Below are 18,181 nucleotides of genomic sequence, written 5' to 3'. Positions count from 1 at the left end.
ATTTCTTATTCTCAATAATGTTTCAGCTCATTCTTCCTTCAATCATATGTATGGAAAGAATAGCGCGTGCATTTCCCTACAGCGTATGAGAACACCATGCTTTTCTCTTGACTTAATTGGCAGGGAGTTTTGTTCCCTTTGCTTGTCTTGGTCGATTAAAGCCAGACATAACGAATCAACATCGAAGGTAGATTTTCACACTTACAGAGGGTTAAACCATTCTATCGAGGTAATCTTCAAACTTCAGAGGGCACAATTTAGATGCGCGATGTTTCCAAATTATTAAAAGTAGAAGATTCTATCAATCAAATCGGCAAGGTTGCAAATTGTCTTTGATAATAAAAAACTCACATTTCCATAGAAAAAATAGAAGATAAGTCACCCCCACATCCCAGAGTTCACCAGATGGTATTCAGCTTAAAACGCATGGGCGTAAAACGGGATCCCGTGCTGAAAAAAGTTCGATGTCCTCTTTATATTGGCACTACTATGTTTTGGTAATTGCACAAACTTATCTTGTCGTTTATTATTTAAACTATTGCTAAAGGTTTATAGTTCCCAAAAAGCTCTCCGAAGCTAATTAAAAACAAAAGACAGGTTCAGTTCGTGAAATTACCAAAATGGTTGTGCCAATATCAGTAGCATTTCTTTTACTGGGTAAAATGAATGTTTTGAGTACAATCCATGGTCTCCTTTAAATGAATGTTTTGAAAACTTGGAAACTTGTCAATTTTGGAAAAGTTTCTACCCAAAATAAGTTGGCCAAATGCAGGAAAACTATTTTCCATGGAAAAAGTTCCCAAATAAATTGCACCATGCATGCAGAAGTTCATAAAAATAAAAAAATAGCCCTCCATATTGGGACTGACTGTAATTCATCCATGCAATTTGTGTTGGGACCCGGGTAGAACTCACCCTTAAAAGCTAGCTGTTAAGGGGAGGGCGTCCAAGCCCTTATAAACCCATCTACATCCTTTACCTAATCCGATGGGGGATCTTTTGCTTTTGTGTGGAACCCTTGGGGGATTTTCTATCCTAGGAAGCACAACGGGGTTACCAAGATCTTCCCCGAGGGACTTTCACCGTCCTCGGAGGCGCACACCAAGGTTACCATGCCCCTGCTCTGATATCACTTGTTAGGACTCGGGTAGAACTCACCCTTAAAAGCTAGCCGTTAAGGAGGGGTTGCCCAAAACCTTATAAACCCATCCACATCCTTTACCTTAACCGATGTGGGATAATTTGCTTTTGCGTGGAACCCCCAACCATTTGGACTATGTGGATTGGAGGGACTCTCACTTTTAATGTAGTGGAAGATATTGGACGGCATTAAGCCACGGCCACTTGACTTTAAACAAAGAGATGAGAGTGGCGCGCTTGCCAGTCGAAAAGTTTAAATGGGCCCTTTACCCACATCTTTGTAAATAAATATCAGTGGTCTTGACTTAATTGGCCTCATCATGCCTTTACTTGTTTATTGTGCATGAAGAGGACCGCCATTGCGTGATCATGTCACCTAATTTGTTTTGAGGGATTTGCTAGATAATTTGGCGGAAGGATTTGCTACTGCCCATCGCACAAGGCATTCAACGATGGGCTATTGCATGTGAGAGCTTGTACACATGCTCACTTTTCAGCAGATTCTGTCTTCATTAACGAGGTGGCCATGGTCCTCAGTCCTCACCTCGTTAGTGAAGGAGGAATTGTGCCTGTGATGGAGTTGGATTCCAAATCCAATACCTGTAAGTTGAAGAGATTCCCAATATCACTAGGGCAAACTTGATGGACCAATACCTGTAATCTTTTTTTTGAAAAGGGCAACAGATTATATATATATATATATATGTAAAAACAGAACCGAGGTGGTCCTGAAGGAACAAAGATAATACAAAGATAGCAGTACAATAATTCAAGGAGGTAGATAGTCAAAGCACTCAAACGCGGCCCGAAAGACTCCTTTCTTGGCAAGGGAGTCTGCTTCCGCATTGGCTGATCTCCTGACATGGCGAAAAACTATTGAGGAGCCCTTAGCCCTGTCCTCTATTTCCTCTAAGAGAGGCAAAAATCGCCAAGGGGGAGAAGCGTTACCCGAAAGCCAGCGAATAACATTTAAGGAATCCCCTTCGACGATAATTTTGTCGCACTCTAGACGAGGCATCGAGAGAAGCCCGCTATGAACGGCTCGTACCTCTGCCTCGTTTGAGTCTGCCACTCCGATAGGTCCCGAGTAGACCCAGAGGACTTCCCCTTTGTGGTTTCTACATAACCCCCCTACTCCTGCCATTCCTGGATTGCCGATAGACGATCCGTCAAAGTTAAGTTTCAGGGATCCCGGAGGAGGAGGAATCCAGGAGGGGAGGATTTTCACTTTGGTAGCCGATTCCAAGCATATGATTGACCATCCTTCCCAGAGGTCGAAAGCTGAAACAAAACGAAACAGAGGAAGGCTTCGAGCCCAGGATATGACCGCAGCTATCAACTGAATATAAATCCAATAGGGAGATCTAGCCTTCCCTTCAAAGATACGAGCATTCCTCTCTTTCCACAAGAACCACCATGAGGCCAGGAGACACATCTTCCACAGCGTTCTGCCTTTCCTTTTCCAAGGAGTCCAGGCCCAACTCTGAATGAATTCAGCCATAGAGTTGGAGGGGACCAAACTGATTCCAAAACGAGAAAAAATAAGACCCCAAATATGGCGAGCAACCTTACAGTGTATGAAAAGGTGGTCAATGGATTCCCCAGCGGATAAACATAGAGGACAGTGATCTACCAACCACATTCCTCGTTTCCTCAAAAAATCCATAGTTTGAATGCGGCCCCAGCTAACCGACCACCCAAAGAAAGCAACTCTCGGAGGGCAAGATTGTCTCCAAAACGAGGAGGACACATGCTCCACTGAAGAAGGGATCAGATGGTTATAAAAAGATTTGACTGAAAATATCCCCGAAGGATTCCAAATCCAAATCCGACGATCTACGCCCGAAGACTTGATGAAGCAAGAATCCAATAAGGAGAGGAGGGCGTTGTAAGAGTTTAACTCCCTAACAAAGAAGTCTCTGCGAAACTTAAGAGACCAAGCCACCTTCCCATGTTCCCTTACAAAACATTCCGACACCCAGACCTCTTTCTGAGATGAAACGATGAATAAGTCAGGAAACATCACTTGAAGAGGATCGTCCGAACACCAAGGATCCTGCCAGAACCGAATCCGATCCCCCCTATATACTCTGAATCGGACGCCAGGAGCAAATAACGACTTCAACTTCAAGATGTCCCTCCAAGCCGTGAGACCTTTGAGTTTAAAATTATCAACAGAGTCCCAATGCCCATGATCTGAACCATACTTACTTCCAATGACCCGGACCCACAAAGAGGATTGTTCTTCGCCAAATCTCCACAGCCACTTGCCCATAAGGGCCTGGTTAAAACTCTGAACCCTCCTGATACCCAAACCTCCATTTTTAGTAGGCAAGCAGACCATACTCCATTTAATCAGGGAGACCCCCTTGGAAGACCCTGATCCGCCCCACAGGAAGCGTCTCTGAATTTGTTCGATGCGTTTAGCAACCGAGGCGGGACATTGAAAAAGAGATAGAAAATATATCGGCATATTGGATAGAACGGCCTTTATAAGCACCAATCTACCTCCTTTGGAAACCAACCGGCGCTTCCAGGTGGCCAAACGTCGCTCAATCCTTTGAATAATAGGAGCCCATAGGTTGTGTTTCGGTCGACCCACACCAAGAGGAAGACCCAGATAGGTTGCTGGAAAGACATCTAAATCACACCCCATAATTCCGGCGAAAAAGGATGCATCGTTCTCAGAAACGTTGATCGCGAACAACCGAGATTTTGCGAAATTAGATCTTTGACCCGAAACCATCTCATAACAACGAAGCATAGCTTTAAGGTTAAGAATCTGGGATATGACCGGAGAACAGAACAGAAGAGTGTCATCCGCAAACTGAAGAAGCGATACTTCCACCTTGCTCTCGCCAATAAGGAACCCTTGATATAGCCCCAACTCACTTCCTTTTTTCAGCAGTCTGCACAGTGATTCGGCCACAATCAGGAAAAGAAAAGGAGAGAGAGGATCGCCCTGCCGCAATCCTCTAGAAGATTTGAAGAATCCTTTTGCTGATCCGTTGATGAGGACAGAAAACCAGGCGGACGATAAGCAGTTCCGGATCCACCCTCTCCACCTTCCCCCAAAGCCCATACGACCCATGAGAAAATCTAATGCTGCCCAATCCACTCGGTCATATGCCTTCTCCATGTCAAGCTTGCATAGAATGCCGCCTTCCCCCTTCCTCCGATAATAGTCAATGGCTTCATTGGCTGTTAAAGAACAATCAAGAATTTGCCGGTTGCTTATGAAGGCACTTTGACAGACCGATATAATTGAAGGAAGAACCACTTTGATACGATCCGCCAGAACCTTTGCGAGGACTTTGTAAAGGCTGCCCACCAAGCTAATCGGGCGAAAATCCGAGCTTTTTGTTGCTCCTTCAATTTTTGGAATGAGGACGAGAAAAGTTGCACCTGTCCCTTTGTCAAGGATGGCTCCCTCAAAAAATTCTATGAAGAATCGAAGAATATCCGATTTTACTGTTTCCCAACAAGTTTGAAAGAAAGCCAAACAAAAACCATCGGGTCCAGGGGCTTTATCTTTTGCCAGAGAAAATAGTGCTGATCGGATTTCCACCTCAGAGAAAGGGATTTCCAATCCGGCTGAGGCTTCCAGGCTTAAGCTAGCAAAACAAATGTCTTGAGGAATTGGGCGTAACATCCCATCAGCTGAGTATAAAGATCTGTAGAATTCAATAATTTCTTCAATAATTCGCTCCTTGTCAGATACAATCTCCCCCTCCACTTCTAAGGATTCAATTCTGTTCCTTCTTCTGCGAGCACTAGCCATGGCATGGAAGAAGGCTGTGTTTTTATCTCCCTCCAACAACCACTTGACTCGAGATCTTTGGCGCCAAGAGATTTCTTTAAGCATCAACAACTCTTTATGCTCTTGAATTAATCTTCCTTGTTGCTCATAATCCTCCGCCGAGGCCAAACCACTCTCTGCCAATGTATTTATCTCCATCAATCTGTCCTCAAGAATCCTCTTCCTGCCTTGGTCCACTTCTTTCTGCTCCTTATCCCACTCTTTTAATTTCCCCTTAATGAAGCGTAATTTTTTGCCTATAACTACGTCCCCTGGACCTTCAAAGACGCTTTCAGACCACCATCGGACTAAGAGAGCCTCCATTTGGGGATTTTCCAGCCAAGCTAATTCAAATCTGAAGGGGGGCGGGCCCCAGAACTCCATTTTAGGAGACAAAAGGAGAGGGCAATGGTCGGAAACTGAATGGGGTAAAGCCTGCTGATAGACTTCAGAAAGAATTGCCAACCAGTCACCCGAGAGAAGAAATCGGTCAAGCCGACTCCGGTTCGAACCTCTGGCCCAGGTGAAAGAGGAGCCACCCAAAGGTAAATCTGCGAGCTCGTTGATTGCGATGAAATCAGCGAAAGATCTCATGCCCGCAGTGACTCGCTGACCCCCAAGTCGATCTCTTGATCCTAGAACTTCATTGAAATCCCCCCCGATACACCAAGGAGCGGAACATAGGCGACGCGTCTGATTTAATTCTTCCCAAAAAAGACACTTCTCAGAGGATGACAAAGGACCATAGACACCTGAGAAGAACCAGACTGAATTATCATTGCATTTACGGAAAGCAACGGAGAGAGAGAAAACTCCACGCCAAACATCTGTGCTGGCCCACAAGACTGAATCCCAAGCCACCAAGATGCCCCCTGAAGCTCCTTTGGATGCTAAGAAAGCAAAATTCCAGTCAGTATTGAACCCCATGCTTCTCATATCTATGTTACGGATTTGCTCCATCTTTGTTTCCTGGAGACAAACAACCTCAGGGCGCCGATGTTTAACTAATGCTTTGATTTGAATTCTTTTCTCCAGAGAGCCCAAGCCGTTTATATTCCAGGATAAAATCTTCATTAACAACTATATTCCGATGAATTCCTCCCCGCCCTGATACCAGACTTTCTTCCTTTTTTCTGGGATGTGAGACCTTTGCTATGCGATCCAGAATCATAATTGATATCCGATTGAAGTCTCACCAATTCGCGCTCCGTGCGTTTCAGGTTTACTTCGGATATGGAGACTGGAGATGACACTCCAGCGACCTCTCGTAGTTCTGCCTCCTTTATGCTAGACCTATATTCCTCAACGGGACCCGGAAATATTAGACCCAGATGAGAACTAATGTGCATGGTATGATCCACCATCAATTCAAGCACCTGTTGGGAAGAAACCAAGCCCGAGTCATTCCGTGGAGGGACATAAGATAGTTCTGAGTCACAAGGCAGGAGCTGAAAATCCGCCTTGCTACACCATCTCAGTGGACAAAGATGGGAGAAACTTCCAAGCGATACCCTGACGAGCGAGCGAAAAGACCACTCCCTAACTTCACCAGAGAATAAATGCTTTATACCTCCCAAACCACTATAATCAATGATCACCTTCCTTTGCCCCACCCGGCACTGAATGAAGAAACGGTCATCACGAGAGATAAGGATACATCTACTCTTGTGACTTTGCAGACTATGCCCCCACACCCGGTTGTCACCGAGCTCCTCCTCAGTCTCAGAATACGTGAGAGTAGCGCCCATTGTGCTTGAGTCGTGGATGAGGCTCTCCTCCTGGTTCCCAGGACTCGCCAGTGGAGAAGCCCAAAGGTCCTCTGAAGCAACTTCTCTTTCAGAAAATTCCATTGGACCCGAATCGGGCACGTAGATTACATCTACTCGAGGAGAGTCGCTGTGGTGCGGAGGGGATAAGGCTGAGATAATATCTTCAAAGCTGTTGACCTTAGAGTAAGGAGTAGCTGTTGCTGATGAGTCTTGAATAGGACCAGCTCCACTGGACCACCTGTATGCATGTGAGGGACCCTCTTTTTGAAATTCAGCATTTTTGCCAGGTGAGATGCTGCTAACCGGTGCCGCTTTCTGCGCACAATAGGCTGAATGTGAAGGAATCTCCGACTCCACCAACCCGACGACCCCAGCATTTATCTCCGGCACCGACAGCAATGATGAGGTTTCATTGATGGCATTGAAGACATCATAGATTGCAGTTATGGGATGGTGAACTACTTCAGCTTCACTTACCCCTTCAGTAGGAATATTTAAAGGAAGACCCAACTCTTCTTCGGAAACCATCTGCCCAGCCGGAGAAGGAGAGGAGATTTTTGCAAAGTCGTCGTCAACTCTTTCCCGGGAGGCTAGAATCCAACGAATTGTGCCATCGATAGAGCTTTGGAGAGATAGTTCACTTCCGGGGCGTCCTTCAGACATGATCAGCATCCTACCCACTTCATATCCGAAACCCGCATAACACGACAAATCTACCTCCACCACCTGGCCTATTTTCCTCCCTATACGCTGAAAATTATCGGCGCACCATGCTTCAGGCGGAACTCCTTCTATTTTCCACCAGGAAGGCTTCCCCGCCTTAGGAAATTTTGTATCCCACTTCTGTAGATCTTCCAGAGGAGAATGGGATGGAGAGCACCAATCTCTGATTAAGTGGGATCGATTAGCGCCCGCTGGGATGGAAATTTGGATTTCTAAAGGAGCAATTTTATACACCACAGCTTTAGTCCTGTTATTGCGAGAGAGCCAGTCTTCCAGCGCATCCAGATCACCATCCCACCCTTCCTTCATCTTCCCCCATAAGCCTAAGTCTGCATTACTAATAGACTTAAGGGGGACTACTTCAAGGTTGAAAGCTACACCTTCCGAAGTTGCAGGAAGCAACGGCTCCATTCTAACATTCTCTGCTTGAGGCGCTGTTGGTTTAGGAACAAGCCCCCTCCTCACCATCGGATCCGCTGACTGTTCTTGGTGCCCTGGAAAATTGAAGTCCGAACTGGACCAGACTTTATGACACTTCCAACATCTAACCCTCCTTCGAAAATTCCTGAAAGCACATCTGCAACATCTCCAATCTCCCAGTTCTCTATTCTTTCTTTTGTGGAAGGCACTCTCCATTCGTCTTCCCTTCTTGCTTCGGACGGGTAGCCACTCCTCCTCTTCATATCGGTGAGGCCAATTTCTCTGCCCAACTGCCGGCTCAGAGCCAAACTTCTTCCAACCTCCTACAGAATCGCCCAAAAGGCCTGCTTCGGGGTTGATCCGCCGGACCCCAAGAGGGATCAAATTCGCCCCACTGGCCCATCTAGGGCGATCTCCCCCAACACCTCTCACCCCGACGGAGGTCATAATTGTCACGGAATCCTCCTCCGCTCTGCAAAATGTGCCGACCACCGAGCCGTGAGAATCCACCGGATTCTGGATCGGAAACCCACGCGGAGACCGAGATGGAGGAAGACACCGAATCTGAAGGAGCTGAAGAAGAAGAGGTAGAGGATACAGATGAGAAGAAGATCCCTCTCCCTGCAAAATTATCCTTGTGCGAGAATCTTTCTGTAGATGGCGACCAGATTTAATGTCGTGAGGTCCACCTGGCCGGGTGCATAGTTACTTGTATGCTGTGACTATCGTCCAGCATACGAACTATGTCCGTTTTACACACAAGGTGTCCAGGTGTTGAGATACTAACGGTGCGGTGGCACTAGAAGGCGGGTATAGCCCTCACGGCTCCTACTTATAGTATCTCTCCGAGAGTAACTTGTATTGATTGATTCCTGAATGACCGTCGACAATCCGTGGTGCAATCGGCTGAGATTGGTGATGATGAATGGGCTATATAAAGACCGAAAATGGAAGAGATTATATGGGTTTACGCTATGCCCCTTCGCAATATAGTTCGCATAGACGTTTCTTCAAACACCCGGTGGGCATCACTGCTGGAATGTCCCTGCAAACAATAGTTGGCAAGTCTCTTTGAGGCATTTCATCGAACATCAAGGAGGCGTAATTGCAAGAGCATTTCGGCAACTAAACTGCCAAAGAGACCTATACCACAGAACCGTGCCCTTCACGAATGGTCTCTGCAAAGAGACCTATACCACAGAACCACAAAATTGATTCCCAACAAAGACCCAAAACCTCAAAGTTTTCACATACCCCAACTCAAACCCACTTACAGAAAAGTAGAAGCAGAGGGAGAAAGCACCTGTTCCCAAACTCCAAAAGGGCAAGAAATAAAGCTATCCTTCAAAAACCCCCAAAACCCATCTCAACCGATCTGGTGTTGCAATTGAAATATCTTTGAGCGGAGAAAACTGAACATTCTGTACATCTCCTTTTGGGGCTTCAAGAAACTATCTAGAGAAGAAGGGTACTTCTTTTTTCAAGAAACTATCTAGAGAAGAAGGGTACTTCTTTTTTCGGATAAGATTGTGCCATCGTATTTCTCAATATTCAACCCAATTGGAGTCAGATCTTCCTTCCACTGCAACCAGATCTCCCTTTTCACAAATCGATCATCATCGTCACTGGTTCTGCTGTGAGAAACGGGAACTAGAAGAAACGCAGATCGATGCCCCTGAAACGGCAGCCATTAAAGATCTGATAAAATTCGAAACCCTAAAACAGATCTGGAGAGAGCTGAGGCTCCCACTTCTATATGGAAGAAGAGATGAATCGTCCACAACCTTTTTCAGCAATATACCTGTAATCTTGTACTCTAGACTTCTCTATTTTTTGATGTACCCTCTTCTCTTCTTCATTTGCTAAGGCTATGAGTACCCTCTTCTCTTCTTCATTTGCTATGATGTACCCTCTTCTCTTCTTCATTTGCTAAGGCATAAGGTTCCATGTTTTCTTGTCTTCTTTAAAAAAAAATATGACCTATTGTGTCAGTGAGTCTAATTTGTACTTTTCTTAGAGATGTCTTTGAATTTACAGATAGTTAAAAATGAGATTGTGTCTCCGTTTGAGCTTCCATGTATTTTCTATACAAAATTTCTTTGTTAATAATTGATTCCTACCGAATATGCCAATGGATGGTGGGAGTGTTCCACTAGTTGCTAGTAATAGTGGTAAAGAACGTGTATTCTAACTCTATGAATACAATTTGGAAGTTTCGAGATGTCTAATTTAGAAAGTGTAGGTGATTAGTTCAAGCATATTTATACAATATTCAATGAATTAAAGGTAAATGATAAAACAATTGAAGTTCGAAATCTAGTTGAAAAGATTCTTAGCCATTAATATTTAACACTTGTTCACTCTGATCTTACCTTCATGGTTAATACAATGTGTTAGCACATGCATAAATTTCGGCCCGGTCATCTTCACACTGTTAACCTAGTTCTTTGGTTTGTTTGAGGAACTCTTCATATGTAGAGGAGACACTGAGGCTCATACTAAATGAGGAGACAGAGAGAGGGAGAGGCCCATGCAAAATGAGGAGAGAGAAATAAGAGGCCCATGTAAATAGGGAGAGATACTGGCCCATCTAAAATGAGACCCACATACAATGGAACCTTCTGTCGACAACGCACCCAGCGCACCTTAGCAAAACCCAGAAAACCACCACAACCCCAGAAAACCCAGCAGCAAAACATCAACAGCAAGCGACAAAAACGAAACGAAACGAACAAAAAAATCTCTCTTTTACTCCCCCTCTCCTATTTTAATCTGTCTCGACAAGTATGATGGCTAGCCTCTGGCAAGCCGCGGTGGGGACCACCGCCACCGACGATCTAACCGCCGGGGTCGAGTTCTGGTCGAACCCAGAACGCACCGGGTGGCTCACCAAACAAGGCGAATACATCAAAACATGGAGACGCCGTTGGTTCGTTCTCAAACAAGGCAAGCTCTTCTGGTTCAAGGAATCCCACATCACACGTGCTTCCAAGCCACGTGGCGTCATCCCTGTGGGCACGTGCCTCACCGTCAAAGGAGCCGATGACGTCCTCAACAAGCAATTCGCTTTCGAGCTCTCCACCAGCACCGACACCTTGTATTTCATCGCTGATTCCGAAAAGGAGAAGGAGGAATGGATTAATTCCATCGGACGCTCCATCGTTCAGCATTCTCGTTCCGTTACCGATTCCGAAGTCGTCGATTACTGATTGATTTGGATCTGGCGAGAGGTTTGATTTATTTATCTCAGATCTGATGTTTATTCAACTCTGTTTTTCTGTGGATCTTTATATGAGCTTTTGCTTTTTCTTGTATTTTTAATTATTTCTAGGGTTCTGCTTTGATCTTTGTTGTGTTGTTGTGGTTTAATTCTGGTTCCGTTGTATGTTGATTCATAACTAGGGTTTTAAGCATGTGTAATCTTTTCACTGTGATTATAATTGGTGAGGATTCCAATCACATGGTTTGCATTCTCATCATCCTGAGGTTAGTTGAGGAGAATTGCGTCTGTGAATGTGATTTATTACTTGCATCTCAAATTATTTCTTATCTACATGATGTATTGCATTGATTTTTCTTTTTTTAGAATGATGCAGACCATTCTACACATAACTTATCAATAAAACGAATTTGATCTTCCAATCCTCCACGATATCGAGCCTGTTCATCTTATGGTTGATTGTGCTGTGCTCAACTGTAGAAATGAATTCTCATCCAACTCATTTTGATGCCCATTGGTTCTTCTTAGTGCTTTGCCTTTTTCACCTCTTTAGCGTTTCCAGCTTTGGATGCTTCTGGTCTACTTTCTCCTGCTGTGTTTCTGTTCATAGGTTGATCTCAATGCTAGGTATTGGATTTTTTTTTTAAAGGTAACGAATTAAATTAGAAATCAGGGGACAAGATGTCCCACAAGTTGAAACACTACAGAGTGCATGGGCACCAAATGGCCCCAAAATCATACTGAATTACATCGCATTCTCATCCGCAGAAGGGTATACTACCCTTGGCTCCGTTAAGAAAACTCCCGCCTTAGCCAAAGCATCTGCGTTTGAGTTTGCAGATCGGTGCTTGTGGTTAAGCAGCGGTTTTAAAACCCGAATCAAATCTCTAATTTCGTCTATAATCTGATATAGACGCCATGGACCGCCACATCTCCCTTGTGCCCATGCGATGACATTGCTGGAATCGCCCTCGATCATCAGCGGCCCAAGATTGTTCATTGCAAACCACTTTCATCCAAATAGGAGGCCCTTCGCTTCAGCTTCATTTGCGTCGCAAATCCCCGCCGAACTCGCATACGTCATTATGGTTCTACCATCCGGGTCTCTGATTATCCCGCCAAAACCCGCCAATCCCGGATTGCCTAACAAACTACCGTCGAAATTAAGCTTTAGCCATCCGCAGGGGGGAGGGGACCGCATAGGTTTGATACAAGAATTACTTTTTTTTTCGGACATCACCTGATTCCAGTTTCTAAGGATGATGCTAACCGGATAGGGAAGTCCACCCTTAGCCTTTATCCAAGCAATCAGTGAAAGTTTTACTTCTAACGCGATATGATAGAATCCCCTACTTTTGTTTAAGAAGATTCGGTTGTTCCTCTCCCTCCATAAGTGCCACAATACAGCTATAGGGATTGTCTTCCATAAAGATTGACCCAAACAACCATTAAGACTACCACGCCAATTCAGCACTATATCGCATATGCTTCCTTGGAACACCCAACAGCATCCGAACGATCTCATGATGCCCATCCACAATCTATAATCATACGGGCACCAAATAAATAGATGATCGATGCATTCATCCGCCTTATTGCATAAGACGCACCTACTCGCCATCTGGATTCCCCTTCTTTTCAATCTTTCAGAAGTGTTAATACAACCAGATACCACGGTCCACGCAAATGCAGCAACTCTAGGAGGGACCGTTGTGAGCCATACACGTGCCTTCTTAGATTGATTGTCACTGCCTTCGTTCATCGATTTAAAAAAGGAGCGAACCGAGAATACCCCATCAGCATCAGGGATCCATATCCACACGTCCTCGTGGAAAGGAGATAAGTAACATTTTGACAAGGTGCTCAGTAAGCTTGCGAAATGGACGATTTCATCATCTTTTAAATTCCGACGCATTCTGATATCCCAGAATATTTTAGAGGAGCCAATATCACGCACCACATAATCAGCAATTGCTGCATTTGGATTAACGGCCAATCGGAACAAATTCGAATATTCCTCCAATAGAAGACGCTCCACACACCATAGATCACACCAGAATCTAACCTTGGTGCCAATACCCACTTTAAATCTGAAGTTTCTGTGGAATTGATCCCGCGAAGAGGTGATAGATTTCCAAGCTCCTGAGCCCTTCCCCGCCACCGCACTATTACAGTTCCATTCTCCCCAACTACAACCGTATTTTTCTTTTATTAATTGGTGCCATAGCGCTTTCTTCTCCACCTCAAATCTCCACAGCCATTTACCGAGTAGGGCTATATTACGACACCTAATCTTTCCAATGCCCAGCCTCCCATTCCGACGAGCTCTACATACCTTTTCCCACTTCAATAAGTGCTTCAATCTATTTCCCTGCTCCTTTCCTTCCCAAAGAAAATCTCTCTGAAGCTTTTCAATTCTTCTAGCAATCTTAACCGGAATTCTGAAGATAGACATAAAGTATACCGGCATATTGCTTAGGGCTGCCTTGATGAGGGTGATTCTTCCCCCAAAGGATAAGTATTGTTTTTTCCAAGTGCTAAGCTTTTTCTTCACCCTTTCCACAACAGAATCCCACAATGATGCTTTTGGAATACCGAGACCCAGGGGCAGCCCCAGGTATTTAATAGGTAAATCAACATGCAAACAACCCATCACTGAGACATATTCATTAATACGACCCGGGTCCATATTGATACCTGCCACACCACTTTTTTTTAAGTTGATCTTCAATCCCGATATAATCTCGAACCACCAAAAAATTCTTCTGATATTAACTATCTGCTCAGGTCCATCCTCCATTAATAAGATGGTGTCATCAGCAAATTGAAGATGAGATATTGAGGAGACATTTGTGCATGGTTTGAGGCCCTTGATATAGCCCTTCAATTCAGCACAAGATATGAGGAGGCTTAACACTTCAGTGATCATGATGAATAAGTACGGTGATAACGGGTCTCCCTGTCTTAAACCACGGGAACTTTGGAAAAACCCGCCGGAGATCCATTAATTAGTATAGAGAAAGCTGCCGACGAGATGCACCCCTTCATCCACATACGCCATCGCTCCCCAAATCCCATCCTTCCCAGCACGTAACCCCAATCGACATGGTCATATGCCTTTTCCAAGTCCACCCGCACAATTAATCCGTTCAAACCATTTCTTTTTGAAGAGTCCAGCACTTCGTTGGCGATAAGAATTCCGTCGAGGATTTGGCGATTGTTGACGAAGGCACCTTGGAATTTAGATATAATGTCCCCCATGACAGAAGATAATCTACGAGCCAATATCTTGGACAGCAACTTATACATACCGTGGATCAAACTGATAGGACGGAAATCCTTGATTTCAACCGCTCCATCGATCTTAGGAATAAGTGTAATGAAGGTAGTATTGGCCTCCTTATTGATTACACCTCTCTCGTAGAATTCAGCGATGAAGTCCGCCACATCGTTTTTTATAACATCCCAATGTTGCACATAGAATGCAACCGGAAAACCATCCGGGCCAGGTGCTTTATCCTTTTTAAGGTCTTTCAGGGCCTCTTCAATTTCTTCCAATGTAAAGGCACGTTCCAACCATTCCTTCCTATCAGCAGATAGAGTCTTGAATTGGATTCCATTAATTTTCGGCCTCCAAGAATCAGACTTTGAGTAGAGCTTCTTGTAGTACTCCACAATGATTTCCTTGATGCGATCCGGTTCTTCCACCAGAGACTCCTCCACCCGAAGACAATTAATCTGATTCGTCTGCCTCCTAGCACTCGCCATTCGATGGAAGAATTTCGTATTATTGTCTCCTTCATTTGGCCACACGGCACGGGATTTCTGTCTCCAGGAGATTTCCTCCCGCGTAATGATATCCTCAAGTTCCGTTTTTAACTCTGCCCTTTGTTGTTGATTCTCTTCCCCCAATACACTTTCCTCTTCCATTGCCTCCAATTCACCCAGTTTCGACATTATTTCCTCCTTTCTTTTAGCTTTAGATATCCTTGATGCCTTTACCCATTCACGGATTTTTTCCTTTAACAATTTCAGCTTGCGACAGAGGATAAATCCCTTCCATCCAGATACAGCAAACTCCTTCCACCATAGACCAATCTTATCATTAAGATCAGATTCGTCACTCCAGGCCATGTCAAACTTGAACGGTTTCGGTCCTCCCTTCAAATCAGAAAGCTGTAACATGATTGGATTGTGATCCGATATCGGTCTAGGAAGAGCACGCTGGAAAATGAGAGGGAATAAGTCTCCCCAATCCTTAGAGATAAGAGCCCGGTCCAATCTACTCAAAACCAATCAATCCTGTTGATTTGTCCATGTGTATTTAGCACCCAATGGCAATCTACTCAAAACCAATGCTAGGTATTGGATTTCTATGTCAGTCTACAATATTTTGGACCAAATCCAATGGCAATCCATCACTTTGCTTCTGTTTCACCAACACTACTGCATTCTTACAATTGTTGACAGCCATAGAGTTGAAATGCAATTGGTGTAGCCCATGGGGATCAGAACTAGCATTATTACCAAATGGTGCAGAAAAGTTATCAACAAACCGCAGCAATCTGAAATATTTTGCTGGATTAATTCAAATAAAAAATAATCTGGGGTACAGAGATGGAAAATGTCCTATTGTAGGACAGTTGTAATCCTTTCAAGTTCTACAACCACATATAAAAATAAAATCTGTTCCTAATTCCAGCAAAAAGACAATATACACCTCCCCAAAACCTAAAATTAAGAAGTGGGTCAGGGCTGGAATAGTGGTGCACATTCCTAACAAGTTCCAAACAGATTTGCTTACGTTTGAGGTAGCACCCCCACTTAATGATTGGTCTGCTAGTTCACACAAATCCAAAGAAGTCATCACCGATGAGCCACATGCAAGGAAACTTGTAATCTATTTGATTGTATCGAAAGGCCCAATGAATGGGGATTTCCCTACTGGGGCCAGGTCATTTCAGGGCAAGCATCATTTATCATAAAGAGGATGAGCTTCAGGAGAATGACTCGGAGTTATTGCAACGTCGATCGATGCGTATCAAACACGAGATAGATCTTGATAAAGGATCCCCTTGTTGAATCCCTACAGAACTACTAAAAAACCCTGTCAGTAGGCCATTTTTAAGGATGTAAAAAGATGTTAATAAAAGCAGCCCTCATCCATTGTCTACACTCTACACACTGTTCAGAACCCCATCTTGTCTTTAAGGAGATCCAAGAGATCCCACTACATGGTCATTATCCTTCTCCATGTTTTTCTTACAAATTATGCCCTGGTTACCATTCCTCTTTCTAGTGTCCAAACATTCATCTGCTATCAATACCCATCCAGAATTTGCTTTCCTTTTACAAAAGTTCCGTGCTTTGGAGATTTGACATCCCCTATTACTTCCTTCATTGTTCATATTCGGAATTTAGCTAATATTCACAAAGGCTACACAGTAGGCTAATAGTTTGGAGGTCTTTGATTTCAATGGCTCCTTTTTTGGGTATAAATGTAATAAATGTCGAATTTGTTTTCTTTCCCCATTTCCCTATCATACAAGTCCTTGAAGACCATTACTATTTCATCCTTAAATTATTCCAAAAACTGTTGGTAAAATAACATCGAAAACCATCCAGATCGAGGGCCTTTTCTCTCTTAATGCTAAACTCCTCCTGACGCATCTCCTTTTCATCAAATTCTTTTTCTAATCATTCATTCGTTTTCTCTTGCATTACTTTGAAAGAGAGACTATCCAATTTTGGATTCCAATGCTTCTCTTTAGTGTATAGTGTTTTGAAATAATGCCTAATGGCCACCTTAATTTCCTCTTTTTCTTCCGACAAAAGCCCCTCTTGTTGGATGCAATGAATTGCATTAATCCTCATCGCATTTTCCATTTCATGAAGGAATATCCTGTTTTTTTTATCTCCTCCTTTGAGACATATCGATGTTTGTCTCCAGCTTATTTCCTCCCATTTTAGTATTGTTTTCATACTCATTCTTCCTTCACATTTTTCAAGAGTTGGCTCTTCATCCAAAGGCTCCACCTCCTCCCTTTTATCAATTTCTTAAAGTTTTTAAAGTAGCTCCTCTTCTTTCTATGTTTTGCTCTTCCACATGGGACGTTTTCAAGTCCATTTTTTACTTCACTTCTTTTAACTTCCTGTTGAATTGAAAACCCTTCCGCTCCTCTACCTTTCCCTCCCGTCATCACTTTTTTTTTTGGTGGGTAAGCTGGCTTGAACCCGCCACTCATGGTTTCCACCCAAAGGACCTTTCAACTGAGATATGGATCACTCCATAACTTCCTCCAAAATATCCTCACTTCTCTGGGGAAACCTGGGACTTATAGCCATGCTAAATCCATTCTAAATGCTTGTGGACCCTCGTCCAGCTTGATGATTCCAGAATTAGTGTGTTTTTATCTGAAATCAGTTTTGGGAGGGCGCTGCTTGGTTGTCTTCCCAATCTTTGGAGATCAAGAACCTATCAAGTCTTCAGAGATTAAAGAACCTATCAACTTTGGATAGTGCTTCTCCCAATCTTTGGAGATTAAGAACCTATCAAGTTCTGTCACGATTAGGCGCTGCTTGGTTGTTTTCCCATTTATATTTAATAGATCTTGTAATTGTAGATCCATAAGTTTCACAAGAATCCTAACTTTGGATAAAGCCTGAAAATCTCCGCATGCTGGGCCATCAAATGGATGGTTTGGATCATCCTATGGTGTGGGTCGAACGAAAACATTAAGGCCCAATTTCAGTCCCCACCCATAATTTTCAAAATGATGTGTATGGTCCACACCATAGGATGATCCAAGCTGTCCATTTGATGAGCCACAACGTAAATAGGTTGTTCCCCCAAAATCATTTCCATAGGATGATCGCAACCCTCCGATCTATAAAGGATTCCTTTTAAGTCAGTTAACCTTCAATGAGGTTCTTTAGTTTTGAATCTAAATAATTGAGAAATATTTGACATTGGAATCTTTTCAATATCTTATTGTCCTGCTCAACTGTTTTTAAGGCAATAACCTCAGGGCTTTAGTTTTTGAGTTCATAAATAGAAGTTGTTGCATCATCCACAAGTGGATGGGATGCACAGTGTCGAGGGGTTTGTCC

The 18,181-nt window shown here is 43.7% G+C and overlaps 1 pseudogene; it reads left to right on the top strand.

The window, feature by feature from the left end:
* The first annotated feature begins 10,410 nt into the window (after positions 1-10,410).
* LOC143850006 (pleckstrin homology domain-containing protein 1 pseudogene) lies at positions 10,411-11,380 on the top strand (annotated as a pseudogene).
* Positions 11,381-18,181: the final 6,801 nt, after the last annotated feature.

This window comes from Tasmannia lanceolata, unplaced genomic scaffold (genome assembly GCF_043159265.1).
Source record: "Tasmannia lanceolata isolate RefF3 unplaced genomic scaffold, GAP_Taslan_0.1 ptg000018l, whole genome shotgun sequence".
NCBI classification, from domain to species: Eukaryota; Viridiplantae; Streptophyta; class Magnoliopsida; order Canellales; family Winteraceae; genus Tasmannia; species Tasmannia lanceolata.
Note: the sequence above shows the minus strand (reverse complement) of the source record. Positions and strands in the feature narration are given on the sequence as shown.